Source organism: Molossus molossus, unplaced genomic scaffold (assembly GCF_014108415.1).
Source record: "Molossus molossus isolate mMolMol1 unplaced genomic scaffold, mMolMol1.p scaffold_m16_p_6, whole genome shotgun sequence".
NCBI classification, from domain to species: Eukaryota; Metazoa; Chordata; class Mammalia; order Chiroptera; family Molossidae; genus Molossus; species Molossus molossus.
In genome coordinates this window covers 103402483-103423620 of record NW_023425399.1, presented here as the reverse complement: position 1 = coordinate 103423620, position 21138 = coordinate 103402483, and the positions used below count along the sequence as shown (strand labels likewise).

At 35.8% G+C, this 21138-nt stretch overlaps 1 protein-coding gene across 8 annotated transcripts in view; it reads left to right on the top strand.

Annotated features, from left to right (window-relative positions):
- Nucleotides 1-21138, top strand: part of TCF4 (transcription factor 4) — a 349525-nt gene that overhangs the window by 229081 nt on the left and 99306 nt on the right. The gene's annotated exons all lie outside the window — the stretch shown is intronic.

Here is a 21138-nt window from a genome sequence, read left to right as displayed (position 1 = left end):
TTTGAAAAGAATGATAATGGGCCTATTACAAGTTCTCATACTCTAAAATAAAATTATATTGAGATTTCTGAAAATATATTACTAATTAATGCTTACATATTAGTTTTATTTTGTTTTTAATAAATTTAAAAGACTAATAGTTTTTGCAAATGTGCTATTAGGTTAACCAAAACACCTGTGTATTTGACTTGATTTCAGTTCAGTTCATTAAAAAAATTGTTCAGTGAATATATCAGAATAAGTCTTATCAAGAAAGAAAAACTAATTTTATATGCTGATTATCATAGACATCGTCATGTTGAAGAGGCATCACAAAATTATCCATAAATATAGAAAAATATTGTGTAAATAAAATTGCCAATGGTGTATAAAATAGTCACTTTGGACTACCAGTAAGTCACTTATAAATGTAGTGAGTGGTTTATTCTTTGATTTGTCTATGTTGTATTGAAATTGACTAATATCCCCTCAGGTTTTTATAAGCATATTTTAAGCTTGAAGTTTGTAGTGGATTTAATGTAGATGAAACTTTAGCTTTTAATAGCTTTTATGACAACTTGAAATGATATAGTCCTCACAGCTGTTTACATTTTAAACATGCCTGAACCTAATACGGACGGTATTAAATACAATAAGTGAACCTTTGAATGTTCTGAAATGATAGAATAGCTCTCTGGTATAAAAGCCAAGCAAAACTTAAAGCTATAATACCCTATTTATCCCTCCTTCAAATATATTTAGTTTGCTTTTTTCCCAATGCAGAAATCTGTAGTTTCTAAGGAGTACTTTGGTGTGGCATTAGATATTATCTATCTGCTTATTCATTGTTAACAACAATTTCTCATAGTTCATTGTACATTTTCAAGTATTTCCCTGGAGGGAACTGGCCATTTTAGAAAATTTCACTGGTATAGATAGTTTCTTTGCTATGGAGACAATTTATGTGTTGCTGATATGTTGTTGTATGTTAGGAAATATTAAGGTATATTTCCCTTCTGAATGAATGTGGAACTGGAACTTTAGTTTACGTTGTTTAATTTTTGGTTTTTAGTGGTCAGGTTCGGAATTACTCTCCATAGAAAGTATATCTTGGCTAAATGTTTTAATGGTCCTTCTACAACATTTTGGTAAATAGGATACCTTTTTTGAAACACAAGTAGGGAAATTTTGTTGAAATGAAAATTTTTTTTTTTTTTTGTGTTTGATTTTCTGTTTTATTCAAGAATTAGGTAGCTTGGTTGATTTTTAAATTCCAATAATATATTTATTGTTATTACATTAAAAATAATCTCAGCTGTGTTTAAAAAGCGGTGTAACTTAGTTTATATTGGTTTTGATATATGTATTGATTACCTGTGTTACCACCACACAAAATGTATATTTTGACCCAAAAGGATGGTCTGTAGTAGACACTATAACACATTTGCACAGTAGATCTGTATTTCTATGTTTTTAGATCTCTGCTATGCTTATTCTCTTTTTAAGCTCAAATAAAATGGATATTTATTTGATAAGTGATGCCTCTAAAACTTGCTTCAATATGTATGGATATTTTTATAACAAATAACAAAAAATTGCAGGTAATAAAACGTTTCTTTTGGAGTGATTATGACTACATAAAGACATTTATATGTTTTCTTCCATACATATTTACCATGATAAATAGTAAGAAATCTATCACAATCTGTTGTGTCAACTCACTTGTTTTTTCTTTTAAAATGGATCCTTTCTCTTCCTTAACATAAAACAAAGGAAATTTAAACAGTCACAGCTGTAATCAGATACTATTTATGACACAATTGTGGTAGAGGCTGGACTTCTTTTGCAGCCATTAGGCTAGATCTTGGAGGAAACCAGGAGAGTGAGGGGCTTGCCTGGCCCTGGTTTTGAAAATACTGCAGCCTCTGTGGGAGAGAGAACATAAGCCTGGCCCGGCCTCCTGCCGTGGATCTGACAGGATCCTTGACCGTGTGTCTGTTCTGTGTGCTGCATCTAGAGCCCTCAAGTCCCTGTGGAACCATGGCAGTGACGGACAGGAAGGACCTTCCTGTGGGGCCTGTGGCACAGGCGCAGTGGAGGGAGGAAGTCCGTCCCTCTGCAGGACAGAGGCCTGTAGTTAGGGCCAGGGTTACGTGTTTGCTAAGGAAAGGCCGTGTGAAATGACAATTCTAATTGCCCACAAGAGTCCTGCTTAGTACAGAACAGTTTCATGTTCTCTGTTCAAGTTTTACTATGTTGCTCTTCAGTCACATCCCAGTTTCTTGTAGCCCTTTTCTGATGATGAGACTCTAGCAATAAAGCCTTGTCTTCTGCTGATGCCAGAATTTGTTTTTCCTATCTAATTTCTTGACTCCACTTGTGAACTAGTTATTTGTTCAATTTTGACATCTTGGTTTTCTTTTTAAAATTACGTACATCTTCGTATTTTTCAAATTTACTGCTCTTTCGAGCAAGTTTTTTATCTTTGTGTAAATAATAATCATCCCTATTAAATCATGAATTTTTGCAGAAAAATATACCGCTTCAAATCACATTTTTAAAAAAATGACCTTTGATTTTTAGACGTTAACGTAGAAGCATTAAAATCTAGAAAGCAAAAAATATTCATATCGTGTAGTTTTAAAATATTTTTTTCCAAACACAAAGACAGCCATCACCTTTCAGAAACATTCTTGTGCCCACCAATATGTAAATACATGAAACTTTCATGTTGTTATCATTTGGAATGTTTCAAAGGATATACATTTTACCAGAACTGTTAATAACTACCATAATGTCACCTTAAACATTAGTGGAATCTGTCTCCACTTCTAATCCAGCTTTGAATTTACTGTCACTCTTAGCTGAAATCCTAGAACTATAGAGTTCTCTGGAAATAAGAAGTTTTATCCTTAGAAACAGTTTATGATCTTTTGTAACACGAAGTGATCCCGTGGCACACTGCACTTTTTAGTAAAGTCAATTTTCTGTGTTAAATTGCAGTTTTTGTTGTTGTTGTTTGTGTGTTTATTTTTTTCTTTTGAAATTTAGGATGGTCTGCCAGCTTTGTTTTAACTGATCAGAGATCATTTTGAACAAATGGATTTTAAGGAAGACGATCTCTGCTATCAGAAATATTCTAAAATAAAATTTAGAACCTCCAAGAAAATTTGAAACATGAGTTAATCATTATGTGGATTTAAAAAATAGAAACAACATTTATGAGATGGTATCTCATAAGGTTTAGCAATTTTCATAAGGAAATATTTCTAAATAAAATAAAATCTCAAAGTTTTGATGAGACTTTCTTTTACATAAAGATTATTAGAAATGTCAGGGAAAGATAGATAATACTGATGACATTGTTTTGTGTGTTTTCCATTATATGAAAAACCCTTCATATTTGAAGTTTTCCAATATGATGTTGAGTTCATACCTGAAGTTATTTTGAGAAAAAAACTTTTTCTCAGTTGCTTGAAGAAATCACAAACACTTTAAAAGAGAAATTGGTGAATTATTGGTGAATTGTGTTTTGTTTTTTTTCTTATTAGAGGCCCAGAAATTTTATATGATCAAAAATCTCGGTACTTAAAATGCATAATTTTCCCCCATCACTTTTGAAACTGATCATAAGGAAATCACAATGATGCTTTATCATGTCAACCAAATTTGAACTTCAATGATAGTACAACTTTTGTTAAAATGAAATTAATGTGAAGTTTAAAATGAACTGCCAGCCCCCTGGGCTCCGTCTTGAGCAGGACAGTGTGGAAGTGGCCAGCCAGCTGTGATGAGATGTGACAGGAAGAGCCTCTTCAAGGGTCATTCCTGGAGAGGTAGATACTTGCTGAAAAAATATAACTGTAGGCGTTTATGTTCAAATATTAGGATAGCTCACGGTATTGAACTTGAAACTTAGTATGCTTATTTTCAGTTAAAGATATTTAAATATGAAGTTTGGATATTAAAGTTGTACTTACTAATCATGAAAGTGTCTAGGCAGGTGAAAGATAATGTAGTTAAATCATCCCAAATAGGAAAACTTATCATTCACACAATTTACATATAATGCCTAATGTGACACCGGGGAAATTTCAGAGCATATTCACCACAGGGTATTTATTATTTTATGCATTTAATAAAGAATTCAGAAGTTCAGCATATTTATTGTTTCTTTGAAAACCAATCTTATTCTCACCATTGCAGTTAGAGGTTATGGTGTTTATGAATGGCTTATTATGAAACAAACAGAGGAGAATCTCTGGATTTCAGTTTGGGGAGTTCTTGTAGATGTACAGCGTATGTACCGTTAGGCATCGCAGTCTCAGGAGTTTGCTAAACTTTTCTACATTTTTGTTTAGAATTCTGGAACAACAGCATTTAGTGTAAAACTAGAGTCATTTGCTGAGAAAGGAGAAATACATTTGCGGGAACTATTATTCTGGACCTTACTTTATTCCTTACATTGATGACTATATTTTGGTGTGAAGTCGTAGACTCTATCTCAGTGGTTCAATTATTAAGAAGCCACTGCATATGTTTTGAAATTATAAAAACTTAGTCTACATCTGTGAATTTATTTTATGTTTGTGAAATAATATAGATGGTTGGCTTAATATTTGGCTGACTGCCATTTCTGTGAAATTGTAATATTTCATTGATTGAAATATTTATTTTATTTTCTAAAATAGTGGTAATTTTGTTCTCAATTATTGAGAAGTTCTGCATATCCAAGGTGTGTTTCCTGGTTTCAGATATCTAAAGTTTTTGTTTGAAAATAATAAATTAAAGTTAGATAGAATTTGGAGGACTAAATAAGATTGTCTTGTCATAAGTAGCACTAACCCTAAAAGGAAGGAGGGATCTCTTCAGAAAGTACCAAAGTTGTGTTTTCTTGAGGCCAGTTACTCTGTCGGGCTGTTGACAGACACATGCTTTTTTTTTTCCGTGTTTGTTCGTGTTGTTTAATAAATTGAACTGAATTCTTAAACTCAACATAGCATTGTATTTCAAAGCAATAGCATGAGATTCTGAGCCTTGATCTCAACTGTCCCAGGCTGTGTGTGTACATGAGTATGTGTGCTTATTTTAAAGGAATAGAGCTTTTATAAAATGCAGTGCAAAATGTATAGTTTTAAATACTCCATTATTTTATCTCAAAGTAGTAGCATGTGTATGATTCCCACTTTTGAAAGTTGCAGCTGTTGCAGAGGTGCAGAGCTGCGTGAGGACTTGGACGCTTTGCTTGAGCTTATGCTCCCTCTTCAGAGAAATGAAGGTAGTGCAGAAGAAGGTGCAGCATTTTGCAGAATTTCGGGGGGGGAATATGATTTAAGTTTTGGTGAGAAGTATATATCCAGTTCTGAAAAAATGGCAGATTAGATTTTGAAAAGGACATTTTAATTATTATATTTAAGTATTTTAATGACACCCATTGTTGTCTCTTTAGTCTAACTTTTTCATCTGAGAAATTAATTAATCATAAATCTGCTACTAGGGTTGAAACTTGATATATAAGTGTTTATTTCTAGAGTAATCAGAAGAGGATCTCTGTGTATATTAAGTTTCACTAAATTTATTTGGAGTGTTCGGTGGAACGGAAGACTGGGGACATTTTTTTGCTGAAGTCCCCTTCATAGCAAATTGTAAAGACAAATTTTGGTTCTGGTGCTAGAATGCAGTTGTGTTTGCAGTGACAGTAATTAAAAAGCATTTCCTTTGTGAAGCATGAACTCCTATTAGACTTATATTTTCTCAGAAAAATGACCCTTGTGGTACATTCCTCACACATACATATAAAAACTGTCACTGTCACCAATTACTGTTCCCATTTTAGAAAAATGTTGTTTTGAAACGATTATTTTGATATTATCTGAGAAGAGTGCCTGCCTGTCTGCAACCTCCTCCTCCCTCCCATATCATTCCAAATATGCCTCCTGGATTACACTTATAATAATATTGTAATGGCTTCATCCTACCGATTGGCACAGTGTATCATTATATCATTAGCTGCTATGAAAAGCAGCTTCAAGTAGGTGGCTGATTTCTTAGCATTAATGTTTTCAAGTAACCCTGTTTGGGGAATCCGGTCGTTTCCCAGTTGCTCAGGTGTATTAACCCAGGATACAATCATATTTTCTGGCTTGCTCATTATGAAACAAACTTGAAGCACAAAATAATTCAATAATAAGTAGAGTATAAAAACTGGGGCTTTATCATAAGAAAGTCTAATAACAAGATGTTAGCAGATGGGCTAAAAATAGAATTTGTGGAAGGATGCAGCAGTCTGAGCTCACTTCTCATTACTGCCGAGGTTGAGCTTTTACAAGATGCTCATGGCCTAGTAATTAAGATTTGTTAAATCAGTTTGAAAATTTTTAAAACAATAAGTTAAATAGAAAATAAACCTATTTCTGTAACTGTTGTAGTATTTGAAAGTATTGTTATGTAGTAAAAGGTACACATTCTGCCATTTAATACTAAGATATATGCTTCATGAGTGAAGTTTTATTACCAAAGCCTATGGGTTCCTCATATAGTGCCTTTATGTGAGTTTCATTTTTAGATGTATGTAAGAGGTTGCCACACTTCAGCTATAGCTTAATTGATAGTGCTAGGTAAAAGAAAACAGAATTAAATATATTTATTATGGGTGTATATAGTTGGAATTACAAATATCAAACCCCAATAGGTAATTATTTTACTTATAAAGCAAAATAATGCTATTTTGTTTTTCCTTTAATAAATTGCATCAACAATCCAGCTTGCAAAGGGAACCCTACAATTCACTGGAAGCACCTAGAGGTGGAAGCATTTTTAGAAGTTTTCATTCATTCAGTCATTCATCTCTTTCTTTACTTATACTCATTCAAAATATATTGTTCAACTAAACTAAAAACTAGACATACCATGTATCTTGGAGCATTTTTTTTCTCTTCCGTGCACCCTTTATTTAAATCATAAAACTTCATAACTAAGGTTCTTCATGTTTAAGGAAATTCCCATGGTTGTCTCATTTTCATTCCAATTTGTGGGAATGACCTTAGCGTTTGAAAGAACATAAAGTCTGGCCTTTTGAGACAGTTGTATAGTCAAAAAAGAAAATAACACACAGTATATAACATGAGCATGTTTTTGACCTCCAGGCTTATTATGTAACCACCTCAAAGAGGTTAAAGGTCTCGTTTTATATACATCTTTTTAGTCCCATTGCCTTATGCATATTACTTTGAAATACATTTTCAATGAGTGAATATAGAAATAAAAAAGTGATATAGTAGGGTAGAAGTAACACTGCACTAGAAATAAAGAGATCTTCCTAATTTCATGTGCAATCTTCTCTACTTACTCATCCAGTGGCCTTGGTGAGGCCATACACACCTATTTGATGGTCTACAAAATACGTATAAATAGTGCCAGTTTAATGAGATGATGTTGGTATACCAATAACGTACCCTAACATAGGGTTTACTCTGCGTCAGACACTGAGCACTTTGTATCTGTGAAATCATTTAATCCTACAAAAGTTCTGTGAGATGGGTACTGCTGAATATTCATAGCCTATGGAAGTGGAGACACAGAAGGGTGAAGAAACATGTTCAAGGTCATACAGCTACTAAATGGCAGAGGTGGTATTGAGACCTGGACTGTCAGTCTCCAAGATGTCTGTGTTTTTAATCATGATGCTATGCTCCTCATAGCTATTCAGAATACTCTGTAGACCAAAAAGCTCTCTACGCCCTGGTCGTTGTTCATTTCACATGTATGATGATCTAGAATAAATTAAATATTCAGAACTTGCATCTCATCGTAGAGTGAATCTCAGTACCCCCAAGTAGTGTGCTAGTTATAGTGCTCAACTTCCACCCACTAGGCAGAGCCATTAGAAAGGCCAGACAACCCGGGGTAGTGTTTCTGTAATAGAGACAGTGTGGGCTAGTGGTTACAAGCGTGGGGTCTGATCACCTGGGTTTTAGTTGGCTGGGTCCCTTACTTGCTATGAGGCTTAGGGCACATGATATCATACCCTTAAATTCTTCCCTGAAAACTGAAGAAAATATATGTACCTTTTAAGAATATTGTGATAAATAAATGACAAAATATATAGTGTTATGTGGTTAGCATAATCCAGTCACACTGTCAATATCTCAAATGGTAGCAGCTAATGATAATAATGGTAAACACTCACAATGTCAGCATTAGCAAAAGGTACCTTCCTCTCTTTTGGGGCACTTGAGAATAATTTAGTATGTAGCTTACTGGAGTAGTTAGTAGCAGAGCAGAAACTAAGACCAGGGTCTCAGCTTGCGTGCAGAAGAATTCTGCCTAATGAGAGCACTTGGTTTTTTTGAAATTATGAAATATTGCAAGTGCTTTATGTATCTCTGTTGTTACAGTAGTGTCTCTCTCAGGGCAGGACACCCAGTCAGCCTTTTTAATCATTAGAGTGCAAAGTTTGTGTTAGAAGTGTGGACTCCATCTTTTTTCTTTTGAAATGGGACATCAGTCCAAGATGACAAAGCCCCTCACAATATGATTCCCTCTGCCAGTAGCTGCGTTATGCCTAAGTCAGCCCTGCCTCTAAGTGATAAGGAGCTGCCTGCTGCTTCCTTCACATTCTATCAGTGTTGTTCTATAATTGGCAGAGCTGGCGCCTCCTAGTGATGCACATGTCCACTTCAGTGGGGCTGGCTCTGGACCCTTGGAAAGAGAAGGTTAGGCCTGAGGTTTTCATTCATCTGGCAAGATGAGGATGAGTTGACTGGGTGGGTGCGTGTGGCAGTTTGTTTCTCTTACCAAGTAAAACAGAGTTCGATTTGTTTAGGATTGTTTAGGTAAATTTCTAACATTAAACAAGACTATTTATACAGATGTTTTAAGGGTAAGGTCAAAGACTTGCCTTTGCCGCATTGTGATGTGTTTTTTCTCAATGCCATTGCTGAATGCATAAAAGTAGTTTTGCTTGTCAGCTGTGGGAAATGTAAAACAATTTTTTATAAGGGCTGATTATTTAACTCTTGCATTTAAGGAGACAAAATCTGGCAAAGGGGTGGGAGAGAAAGAACATGGTCTCTGTATTCCACCAGGGATGTCTTTCCTGCTAGGTTTAATCCACAGAAGAACTCGGCACCGCGTTGGGCTCCTCGGGAAAGGTCCTTTGGGCTAGACTTCTTCCGCATGTCCCTGAGCAGGAACTGAGACTTCGGCCCACAGACAGTCTTTTCCTGGGAAGCCAGACACATCCGAAGGAGCCACCGTCCTCTCTAGTCATTGCCACCTTGTGGAGTACAAAGGATATTGGTTCTCTTCAAACTTTCATTTAAATGTGGCTTTTTGTGGCAAGTACCCTTTGGCAGTGGATTGCTGTGTTCCTCACCAAAAGGATCCTCGTTTGTTCAGCAACACCTCACTTCTCCACTCACAGTTCACTTATAATTCTGATGAGAGTGTTTTTTCAGGAAACACACATTTCACTTTTTGACCTAGGAGCATCTGTTAGAATTTTTTTTAATACTACTTTGGCATTCTGAAAGTGTTAATGTCTTTCATATCTGTTTAATGCTATTTAGGGATATTTATGATCACCTCTTGGTTACTCAGGGTAAAGTGTGTCGCAATTTTTTTAAACAGACAGGAAAGCGTTCACATGAGGAAACAGATTGCTTTAAACATGTGCTTCCTGCGACAGTAAAAAGAACAAATTAGATTTAACACTGTGTAATGAATGCACAAATGTGTACGTTTAAGCTTTTAAAAGCTTTATGTTCAGTTCTGGTCACTACGAAAATCTAGTCATCTGTAAAATTTATAGATGCCTCGGTTACCCTCCGATTCCTGAAATGCCCAGAAATTGAGATCTCCACCTGACGATGCCCCATTGGAATCAGAAAAAGTGTAATATGTTGATGTTGGAAAGAACGAGACCATTACAGGGCACACTCGGAGGTTAAACCAGGTTAGAGTCTGATTCTGCGCATTTAGCAAAGAAACAATGTATTGGACAGAAGGGGGGATTTTACTACCACTTCCTCCCACCCTGAGGGTCAGTGAAAAAAATCCATTCTTCTCGACCCCATAGAGTCCCCTTTCTTTCATGAAAGAGAAATAAGAAAATCTGATGTTTACTTCCTAGCGCCTACTGCCTACTAAGATTTAATTACATAAGAAAAAGACTCCTTTTCTTCTTTATGTGAGTCAGCCCGTCCTCAAGCGTGCTGGCTGGCAGGGAGTGACTGCAATATGAGTTCCTATTTCTGCTCAGCCGTGCGTGTGGAGCAGGAGGGCCGGGACCCTGTCCCCAGGAGGGGAGGGTCACCTGGCCATTTCTGTGTGGGTCCTGAGGGTGGTGTTTTCCTCCCTGGGATTTCACAGCGAAGGATTTGCAGCAGCTCACCATCTTTCTGGCCAGGGCAGGCCAGGGCAGTGTCCCTCAGGGGAGAACACACAGTTTGGGGACATCTGACTCTCTTATATTGCATACTGAGGTACTAATATCAAAACAGACTGCTCGTCGTTGCGCGCTGGGGCAGTGCTTTTTTTGGCTGCTGTGGTTGAAATGAAATGGGCAAGCTGGAGTCCGCTTGGCATGAGAATGGGCTGAGGGAAGCTGGGAGATCAGAGTCAGACTGTGAATGCAAGTAACAGCCAATGGTTAACTTCCTTTTTGTGTGTCACTTGGCACTGATGAGACTGATGGCGATTTTTTTTTTTTTAACTTGGGTGAGAGTTCAGAGCCCTGGGAAGAGCCGTAGATGCTGTTATTGTGCTTCCTCATACAGTTGACTTGTGTTGATTTCTTGAGGCCACTACAGCTGTTCCAAGTACCAGCTTCAGGAGCTGTACACATGGCCGTCGGACTGCGGATGAAAAAGGTAATCAGATGAGAGGTGATCCACACAAAATCTTGCTGCTGATCACGAGGAAGGCATAGGGAAATCCGATTATTGCAGAAGGAATAGAGCCAAAGGATAATGTATGCATGTGAATGGATACTGCCTTGTACGCAGGCACCAAACGATATTTATAAATGATCACTACTTACATCCCTCGTCTTCCCATCGAAGATTCAAATCAGTTTTGGACTGTCTGGAAAATGCCGGGCTGAAATAGCCAGATTGAACTCGGGTGAAATTACCTTCTGCTTTTTGGGAGGTGGTTGCTCTTGGGTTAATCACATTATTTTATTTGAAGATTCATTTGGAGGACTCTTTGGGAGAATTTCCAGTCTCCCTCGATTTCCCTCCCATTCCTCTGTTTGCAAAGAGCTTTCCCCAAAGGCAAAAAGAGCGAGTTGCCATCTTGAGAAGTGAATTGTATGTTTAGTGAACACCAAATGGTCTCCAAGTTACCCTAAAATTTTCAATATATTTAGTTGCTTTTAAATACTATTTATTCCCCGAGCCATTTGTCCAGGATATCAGTAGGATGACCAACTTCTGACAACCCTAAAAGCAGGGAAGGAAGCTTAGAAATAGAATACCATTTGTCTGGTAATTAGAGTGTATCTCTTAAGAGTTCGAGAGAATGCTGATTAACCTTTCTGTTCCCACATTCTCACATGAAATTAGCACACCTTTTAAATTATTATCTAGTATTTAAACACATATTTTTGAGGCTTCTTAGTGCAACAGGTTCTGGAGACAGTAAAAGTGTGTTACAGATTTCTGAAAAACTTCATTTTTCTTACATTTTAAATGTTCTGTTTGTGCAAAATTTCGAGAATCACCATAAGGGCTTCTTTGCATTTTTAATTTAGTAACTAACATATGAATAAATTTGCATATTAATTAGTTGCAGATTAAATCATGCATACATAATTGCCTCCTTACTGTGTTTAATGTTTGTCAAAATCTCCAGCCTGGTTTGATGGATGTCGTATGAAAGATTACAATTTGATGTACCCTTGGAAGTATTTACACCAGTAATGCAAGATTCTTAATAGCAGAATTCTCTAGTTATATACAGTTACTAATAAACATGTACGATAGGTACATGTCCCTTTGACTAAAATTTTTTCTTTGCACCAAATCATTTACTATTCATAATCATTAATGCATCTCCTAATTATACAGCATATGTCTGTTAACTCTTTCACTGCTGGCCTTCAAGTGGTAGCTTCTTTCTTTTTTGCTCCTTAAAGAAAGCAAATTATTTTATAGTGTTCTAAAATTACTGCATTGGCTTTTACTTATTTCTCTGGTAGAATATAGATATATGTCCTTTGTCACTCACTTTAAACATACAGCAAGAATTCATATGATCACTGTGCATTTTCCAGTTAAGGACCAAGAAATGACCCATGTCCACACACTTTGTAGCGGATAGGCTTCTGCCCCTCTTATTAATGTTGAAAAGAATTCAGATATTTCAGGTACTTCGTATTAAATGGTTAAAAGAAATATATGTAGGTACATACATATGAATTACATATATTTTTCATAATGTATATAATATCATATATATACATATGCATTCTATTTAGGAGAAAAATTGTAAGATAAGTAAAATTACTTAAATTGTATTTTGTTCCATTTGAATTTGGTAATGTATTTAATGTATTATCATCAACTGAAGGGTGGATGTGATTTCTTTTTTGTGCTAAGACTTAGATCTCTGCAGCAGAAACTGACTAGAGAATAGTCATGCTCTTGATATGACATAGTTAAAAAAATACATATGCCAATAAGTGTTCTTTTTAATTAATTCCTCAGGTATTTAATTTTTTTAAGTTTTGTTTCACTCATGTAAAGAGTAGACCAACTGGCATATTTTTTCTATTTTGATGTCTAAGCTGCTTATCACACTGTATTGCCCTGCATTAATGAGTATTCCTACTGTGCAAAATTCTATCAGAAATGATGGTGTGAATGTCATTTTTAATTGGAAGTTTATACAGTCAGATTTATAGTACACAACAAAAAATATGTACATAGTTCTGCTCCAAGCCTTTTTTAGGCTATTGATCTTTTTGGTTTAAGTATACATTTTTATCAGTCTGACTTAAAATTTAGTTTGAGAATCTGGACAAGTATTAGCATGTTTATATTAACACCAATTTGGTGCAAAGAGGGAAACTAAGGCACAGGGCAATTACAATGGCTTTTAATTATAAAAGGAACAAATATAGGAATTACCAAGAGTCTAATTTCAGGGATCCCTTTTAAATATGAAAACTTGATAACCAATTTTTATGTTCCACGTAGTCATATTAGTTGATTTCTATTTATTTTATTGTTGAATGCCTTTGGTTTGTATGCCTAGTAAAGAGACAAAGGTTAAAATGTGTCCAAAGCATAAGAAGCTGATATCCTTTATTTGATTCTTGCATAGAAGAAAAAATGCACCCTGGTCCCCTACCTCACCCACCTCAGGATCACGTTCCCCCTAATCACAGCATACAATGAACTAACCGTTCATTGATTTGGCAGATCAGTCTTTTGCAGCACACAATATCACATTAAATTATTTAGCAAAGAGAAAAATGAAATGAAAGCTGCAAAACGTACAAAAGGAAGCAAACAGACCTGAAACATCATATTTATCTACAGCCATTGTGCCTAGGTAATTCAGGGCATATGGTATGTAAATGATTTTTGAGATCCTTGCCAAACCTGCACACGACGGGATAAATTAAGGACAGGTTTCCCTGGGTGTCAGTCCCACAACTGTGGCCACACACTCTCTGCACTGATGTGTTTGTTCTGGTCTTGTCTTTCAGCAAGAGCATCACACAGCATTCAGTGGCTGAATCTGGTCCTCTTCCGGCTTCTAAGACATGATTTTTAATTCCTAAGAATTGACTTTAAAAATTAAAATTAAAATATAGAACCAGTTTGCCAAAACTTCTTTCTACCCCTAAGTTTGAAAAAGAAGATCTGAATATTTCATCAGTATATATTTGGGTATTAACCCAGTTCAAGGATATCATTGACCATGGACATCATGTGCCTCTTATCCAGTGAAGAACGGTGTTACTAAATTGTGACTTTTAGGATTAAGATGTTTTCTAGAACGGGCAGTGAATTATTTTGAACAATTAATAATTTTAGTTCCAAATGAGCCCAGTCATAATTTATGAATTCAACTTGATAACTCAAATTACTAATATCAGTTTGTTTGTTTGTTTTCAATTATTTTGAACTATATGCTCTTCCTTCTGGAAAAGTGTCTTCCATTTGACACTCATTTTAAGTAGCCAAGAGTTTATACTATTTCCCCCTTTTTTTGAAATGAATTTCTTTTCTAGGCTGAGTGCTTTAGCCTATAGTTTTAATACTTTAAGAACCATTTTGATTTACCTTGAACTGTGGAATTGGAGATTTTCAGTAGATATGATGACAGATCTTTTCCCTCTAGGATAATTCATCAAACGATACTAAGTATTGCATTTACTCTGAAGACTCAGTTCTAAATACAAAAGTTATTAGCGTTATTAAAAGTTATTTCAGGGTATTACAAAGTATGTGGAGTATGATTGAGGACATTACATTGTTTTTATTATTAAGAATACTGCTTTTACTAAATCAAGCTATTTCTTTTTAAAACATAATGCTCTTAATATTGCAGTTTTATTTGAATTAAGAGTTTAGGATCCGTCCCTACCATTTCATTTATGAAATACAAACAGCCTGTTAGTTACTGTATGGAAATGAAATTAAACTCATTCTTTGTTCATTGCTGTGTACATTTGGTAAAGTGAAGGGGGAAAAAATACCCTCAAGATCAATATAACTCAGTACCACTTGACACAGATCCAGTTTAAAAGTCACACAAGTGGCCGTGGTTTCGGAGGAGTTCATATAATAATTATGCATTTTGTAGCTTGTGAACTTGGACAAAGTTTTGAGCTGAATATTCTGTGACTATCCCTTGGTTCAGTGAAACTACTTTGCACAGCTGTGCTCCCAACTCAGCCGAGAGCAGAAACAATATTCGCTGGAAAATAAACTCAGTCAGCCTTCCAACTTGACTGGGAACTTGCAGTCTTGAAAACAACGAAATGGATAATCACAGTGAGATTACCGAGTCCAGATTAAATGTATTACACAGGAGGGTGGCATGTCCCGAGCTTACTCACATGGCGCAGGCACGCGAGTGCCAGGGTGGTGAGCACGGGGGCCAGTGCTGAGATTTGGGGTTTTAAATGTCAGTCACTGGACCGCATTGAAAACAACGTGCTTTATTCAAGGAAAGCAAGGCACATTGGGAAACAGGAGGTGTGTTGAGGGTTTTTTTTTAACTTTCACATTTTGGAGGTCAAGAGCGATCGATAATAAAGATAAAACATCTCAAGTATTAAACCAGTCTATTTTCATGCATTGTATGATTCAAAATGACTTAGCAGTTTTATATTTCTGTAGAAAGAAAATAATATGAAAAGAGAGATAAATGAAATTTGCATCTCTACAGACGACTAACTCTCTGAATAGCAAATTTATGAGTCTGACAATTTTCTTACAAACACTGAAAGTTGGGAATTTTACAGGAAACCCCGGACAGATCCTTAACTATCGCATTGCTACCAGGTGTGTCTGTGATGACATCGATAAGTTAAGAAACTTAAAAAAGGTACAAACAACTAAAATTATAAGTTATTTTAGAATTGCCTTCAGGCAAAATTTCTTTTTATTTATTGACATTGAAAGTGTATTAACTGTTTGTGTATTATACTTGTAAATTTTAGGTAAACCTGACATATTAAGCTTATTTCATAAAAAGATATGTCTTCTGCATATACAGATCTCAAGGATATTTCAAACCGGTCTTTACAAAATGTTAGTGCCTTTCTCTTAGAAGCCTACTCAACAAAATTTCATTCATCTAGTATGTATATTACAGAGATAACAGGAAACAGAGAGTATAATTTTTACCAGATTGTCAGAAGGGGTCTATAGTTCCCAGTGGTTAAAGAACCCTGATATCAGCCAGAAGTTGTGGGGAGAGATTGATGATCTTATATCATCATATACCCATTTCCTATACAATCAGCTTAAGGCTCCAGTGTCAAATGTTAAAATTCAGCATATCTTTATTGCACACCTACTCCATGCCAGGCATTATGGAGGGTGCAGAGCAGTGGATTAAAGTTCATGCTATTGTGAAAATGTATGTAAAGATATACAGGCTACAAGTAGTTGCCAAGCAAGAGTTCATTTTATGGCGCCCAGCACCACTGATCCACCTCGTGGACTAAACAAAATATGCAAACTATGACCCATAGAAGTCCAACAATTGATGTAATCACACAGTCTATTAGAACAATAATGTATGATGTAGAAATGAAATCAATTACAGGATTTACTGTAATTGTAGGAGAGTTTCTTTGTTATAAGCATATTTTTGTTAACGATGAAACAAAATAATGTATTTTTTTTAAATGTTGTCCTTTTTTTTTTTTTGTCCCTATAGTACCTAAATGTAGTTAAATGGACTGTGTTGGAAAGCACAATGAACAAAGTTAAATATGTGGAAATGACATGGAAAGCACCTGCTTCTTTGTTTTGTTTTTCTCCACGTCATTAAGAAATAATGACTAGCCAGGAGAAAAGGTTGTCCCTCCAAGAAAATGCGTATAAAATTGAATATTTAAAGCAGAATATAGATTAAATAAGTGGGGGGGAACTACCAAGAACAATTAAAGAATGCACGAGACAGACAAAAGTGCATCACACAGGCTGAGTGGCAGCACAGTGGCAGCTCTCAGCAGTGACAATGCATGTATCCATTTTCATACCTTTGGCATATTGTTGATACTATTAATTATTCCATTGAGAAAATAGCCACACTGTACAAGAGAAAGGAAGATAAATTAGATCCTCCAAGCCCCCTTCTGTGAAGTGTATATGTAAATGAATATGCTGTCTGCCAACCCAGCAAATAAAACTTGGTTCATCCCTAATCTTTCAGCACTTTATACTCGAGGTGAGGGAAAGGCCAGGCTCAGAAAATGAAAAATACCAATAATAACATATGAAAACTAGGGGAAGAATTCATGATAGTATGTGTATAAGTCAATGTTTTATCATATAAAATAGCTATACCTCTAGTTGAAAATGTTTGTCTAATAATATATGCTCACTTTTCCATTTCATGAAGACTTGACTTATTCTTGAAGTTACAGCTGGCTGTAATGTGTTTTTCTGACAACTCTGGACTTGATGATTTCTGTCATTGTGGGAAGGAAGGAAATAAATCTCTTTTTGTTCCTCATTCACTCAATGAGCAAAATGTGAATGAGCTCCTATTACGTACTTATCCCATTGTGAGAGGGTGAAGCAGAGTTAAATCACAATCTTCTCTTTAAAAATGTATGATATTTAGAGACAGTAAAGTAGGTATATGATTTATTTAGTAACAACTGATGGCATTAAACTCTGCAGGAGAATTGCATGTTCTGTTAAGGTCCTTACCTAGAAGTAGGGACAGAGCGGGATTCTGGATTGCTGAGCTGCAGAGCCGGCCAGTGAAGACAGAGGCCGAGTCATCGAGTGAGCTGCAGTCTAGCAGCTTCTGTGTTTCTCGTCCTCTAGTGAACTTTTGCTTATTTAACTGCAGAAACAACTTTTAATTTTTCTCAGTATTTCAAGAATTGGTTGTCCAGGGACATCTCATTATAATTAAAAACCCACAGAATTTCAAAGATGGGAGAAAAACTGTTACGATAACAATTTAACACTTATTTGAAACATTTACGTATAAAGAAGTCAACGGGGATTTCATCCCCATGTTCTTACTTGGTTGGAGAATCAGAAATTTTACCTGTTTCGAAAGTCATTAAGACAACAAAAAAGACCATTTAATTTATTGTTGAAAATTTACCTAAATCATTTTTTATTTTTCAATTTACAGTTGGCATACAATATTATATTAGTTTTAGGTGTACACCCCAGTGATTCGACATTATATAACTTACTTATTTTCTACTTTTTCATGTTTAATAATCACATAATACAGTCATTTGTTTAATAATTATACTAGTAATGGCTTTACAGACATGCTTAACTCTGAGAAAGCCTAATGGGCACCATAATTTTAATTTTTTTAAGTCTACTTATTTTTATTTCAAAAAGTATGTAGCGTTTATCAGTTAAAGATTAACATTGCTAGCAAGTTGGAAGGACACAGCCCATGTACAGGAGAGGGAAGGCACCAGGAAGTCTTGTGTGTGTTGCGTTTCATGCCCTCCCCTTGCACATACAACACATTTCCTACATGTTGGCACTGAGCGGGTAAGGGCCCCCCCCCCCCCCATGAAGAGCTCTGAACAGGTGCTACAGAAATACTACATTCTGCAGGCAAAGAAATGTCCAGCTGGTCATAAGGGTGGGAAAGTTGACCTCTTTGGGATTTTGATTTATATTAAGAAATGTTTAGGTTGTTTTATGTTCAGAATGCATTTGCTAATCATGGTCAAAGAAGGCAAAAGGCTGACATTTTGCAAAACAAATACCCTTGTCAAACAAATAGAGGCAACCTTCAGGCCTCTCCTTTGAAAGCACCATATTGGCAGTTTGACACTGTTAATAGTAATGCTCATTTTGACTATGGAGACATCCTTCTAAGTCAGTTTTTGCACAACCCGAAAGGAATGCAAATACGGCCATTCCTGCCATATGACTTCTGGGCACTCCGTACCTATACCATTGGGTTGGCCTAATAAAGCTGATGGGTTTATTTCTATTTTATTTAGCACAGCCCAGAATTTACCTTAAATGCAACTTATCCCTTTTAAAGCAATTTTGTATGGGTTGCTCATGGGGTTTGCAGTAAGCCCTTGTCTCGTGCGGCTGCGGCTGCAGAGCTGGTCTCGCCTTCCCTTCAGGGCTGTCTGTGTCTGTGCGGGGCCACAGGTAGTGCTCACGACGAACGGGACCAGGAGATCATTTATTTTTGAAACTAAATACTTAAAATTCAAGTTAAAGAATACATTTAGGTCAGGAATGGACCAATGGCCAGCTTAAGATTTAGATTATGAATTGAACTTGAGGGATTTTACATCTCCCACTTCTTTCTCCTTGAAATATCATTAATTCTTACTCCAAGTGGCTGATTTCTAGTTACATGAAAAACTATTTAGGGCAGAAACTCTATAAAACAAATTTTAAATGGGCATTTCAATAATGGATATGCATAGGATGCTACTTTTACATAGGCCTTCACTTCCATTTAAACTTTTTTTCTCCACTCTTTTTATTCTGTCTATTAGAGATAGTTATTAAAGTATTTGAAAATTGTTTATTCTCTGCTCAACAATTTGTTGTTCCACTTGCTCAAGGATGTCAAACAATTACATGTAATCAACAGTTAGTAACCTCAGGAAATTGTTAGAATTCCCACCCTGAAGGGGGTTAACAAACCCTAGACAATCATTCTATTTAGAATCAAAATGATTTCCATTGTGATATTACATTTCCCTTTGATCTTTGAGCAGTGCGTTCGGAAACCCAGTGTTTATTCACAAATTTTTAAAAATCGTGTACATCCTGTGCCCAGATTCCAATCTGCTTCATCAGTCCACTTTGTCAAAAATCTCTCAAATGGAATCCTTCATCCAGACAAACATATCCAGGATTTCCCCTTTTTGGGGAATTCATTTTGACACGTGCATCAGTTCGGCGGAAAAAGCCGTCGCCGTCTTGTTTCATCCTATTCAGGTGACTGTGGTGAGCCTGCTCGCTCTGTTCATCCAGGAAGCTAGCAACCTGACTCAGCTTCCTCTTGCTCTGTTTTCATATTGTCCAGTGCGGTGCTTCCTCATTGTCCCAAAATAGAAATGGTTTGTTTTTGTTTCAGACTTGGAGACTGCGATGGATTACACTGGGGTTAGGGTAAAGGATTTTTATTTATTTATTTTTTTCCAAGAACATTTCACTTGTCCCAGGAGAGAGATTAATGTCCTGGGGAAAAATAAGAAACTTCATAAAGTCTTTTCTACTCAACTAAAATATCTCTTTCAGTTGTCAGAAGTGTCACTTGCATTTTCTTTTTCTAATTTCATATGATAGTTGAGAGATGAGGTAATAGAGTAAATTTATGAATTTGCAATTACAGATCTTTGCATGAAATTGACAAAGGAGGAAGTGAACTTCAGTTTGAGTTGTGCATGCAGATTCCATTACAATTAAACATAAACATGTATATATTCTAATCTTACAACTACTATTTTACTTTACCAGATCTCGCATGCCAACAGATAGATACATGTTCTCCATTGTCTAGGTTGATGCCATTTTCTGTCTCTGGCTTGTTGAATTTGATGTTACGTTCATGTGGGCAATGGTATACTCATTGTATTCTTTACTACAGAAATAAGAAACTATGTTGAGAAGTGGAAAAATGTCTCAAACGAGATCAAACTAGGTACAAGATTTGGGAACCTATTTTTTTGCATTTATTTTGCATCTTCCTGAATGTCACCAAAACAATGTGTGTGTGAGTTTTTATAGTACCTTTGAAATCAAAGTGAGAAACCTCCTCTTTCTTCTGAAGAGAAATACTGCCACAGAAAGGTAGAAGTCAGATACTTATGGATTAAAAGTGTGGTTAAAAAATATCTCACATTGCTGACCTTAGCAGTCACTATGAATTACCTTATAATCAATATGACCAAAAGCTGTCTGATAAGCCAGAAAGAAAATACATATTTGATCATCTGATAAACTGTTTGGATGTCTACATATGAACCCAGGCCACATAAAAGTAGACACTTCAAGCTAACAATAGGAAGTTGCTGATAAAACCATAATTAGAAATTAGATTTTAGCCTATCTTATATCTATATTTTGATCCTTTTCTGTGATAAAATCATTATCCAAACTACACTTTTCTGCATTTGAGTCATACAAATATGGAATACTGTTGTTTCTGATATCTCAGTGGTGCCATGAGCTTACGCCGCGGAGAAGATAGAGATGATTTGTGTGTTGTCAGTTCTTTCTGTTACATGGGTTTACTTCAGATCAGTGTTTCATATTTATCTGACAAGTATGTTTACATGAGATAAGTATTTTCTCCAGGTGTATGTGTATTTTGAAAAAATAGTTTAAGATAATTAGGGTTCCCATTGAAGAAAATAAATTTTTTAAAATAAAAAGCTTGCTACCTTATTAAGATCTCAACACAAGAAATACAGGAATGTATATACAAGAAGTGTGTGTCACT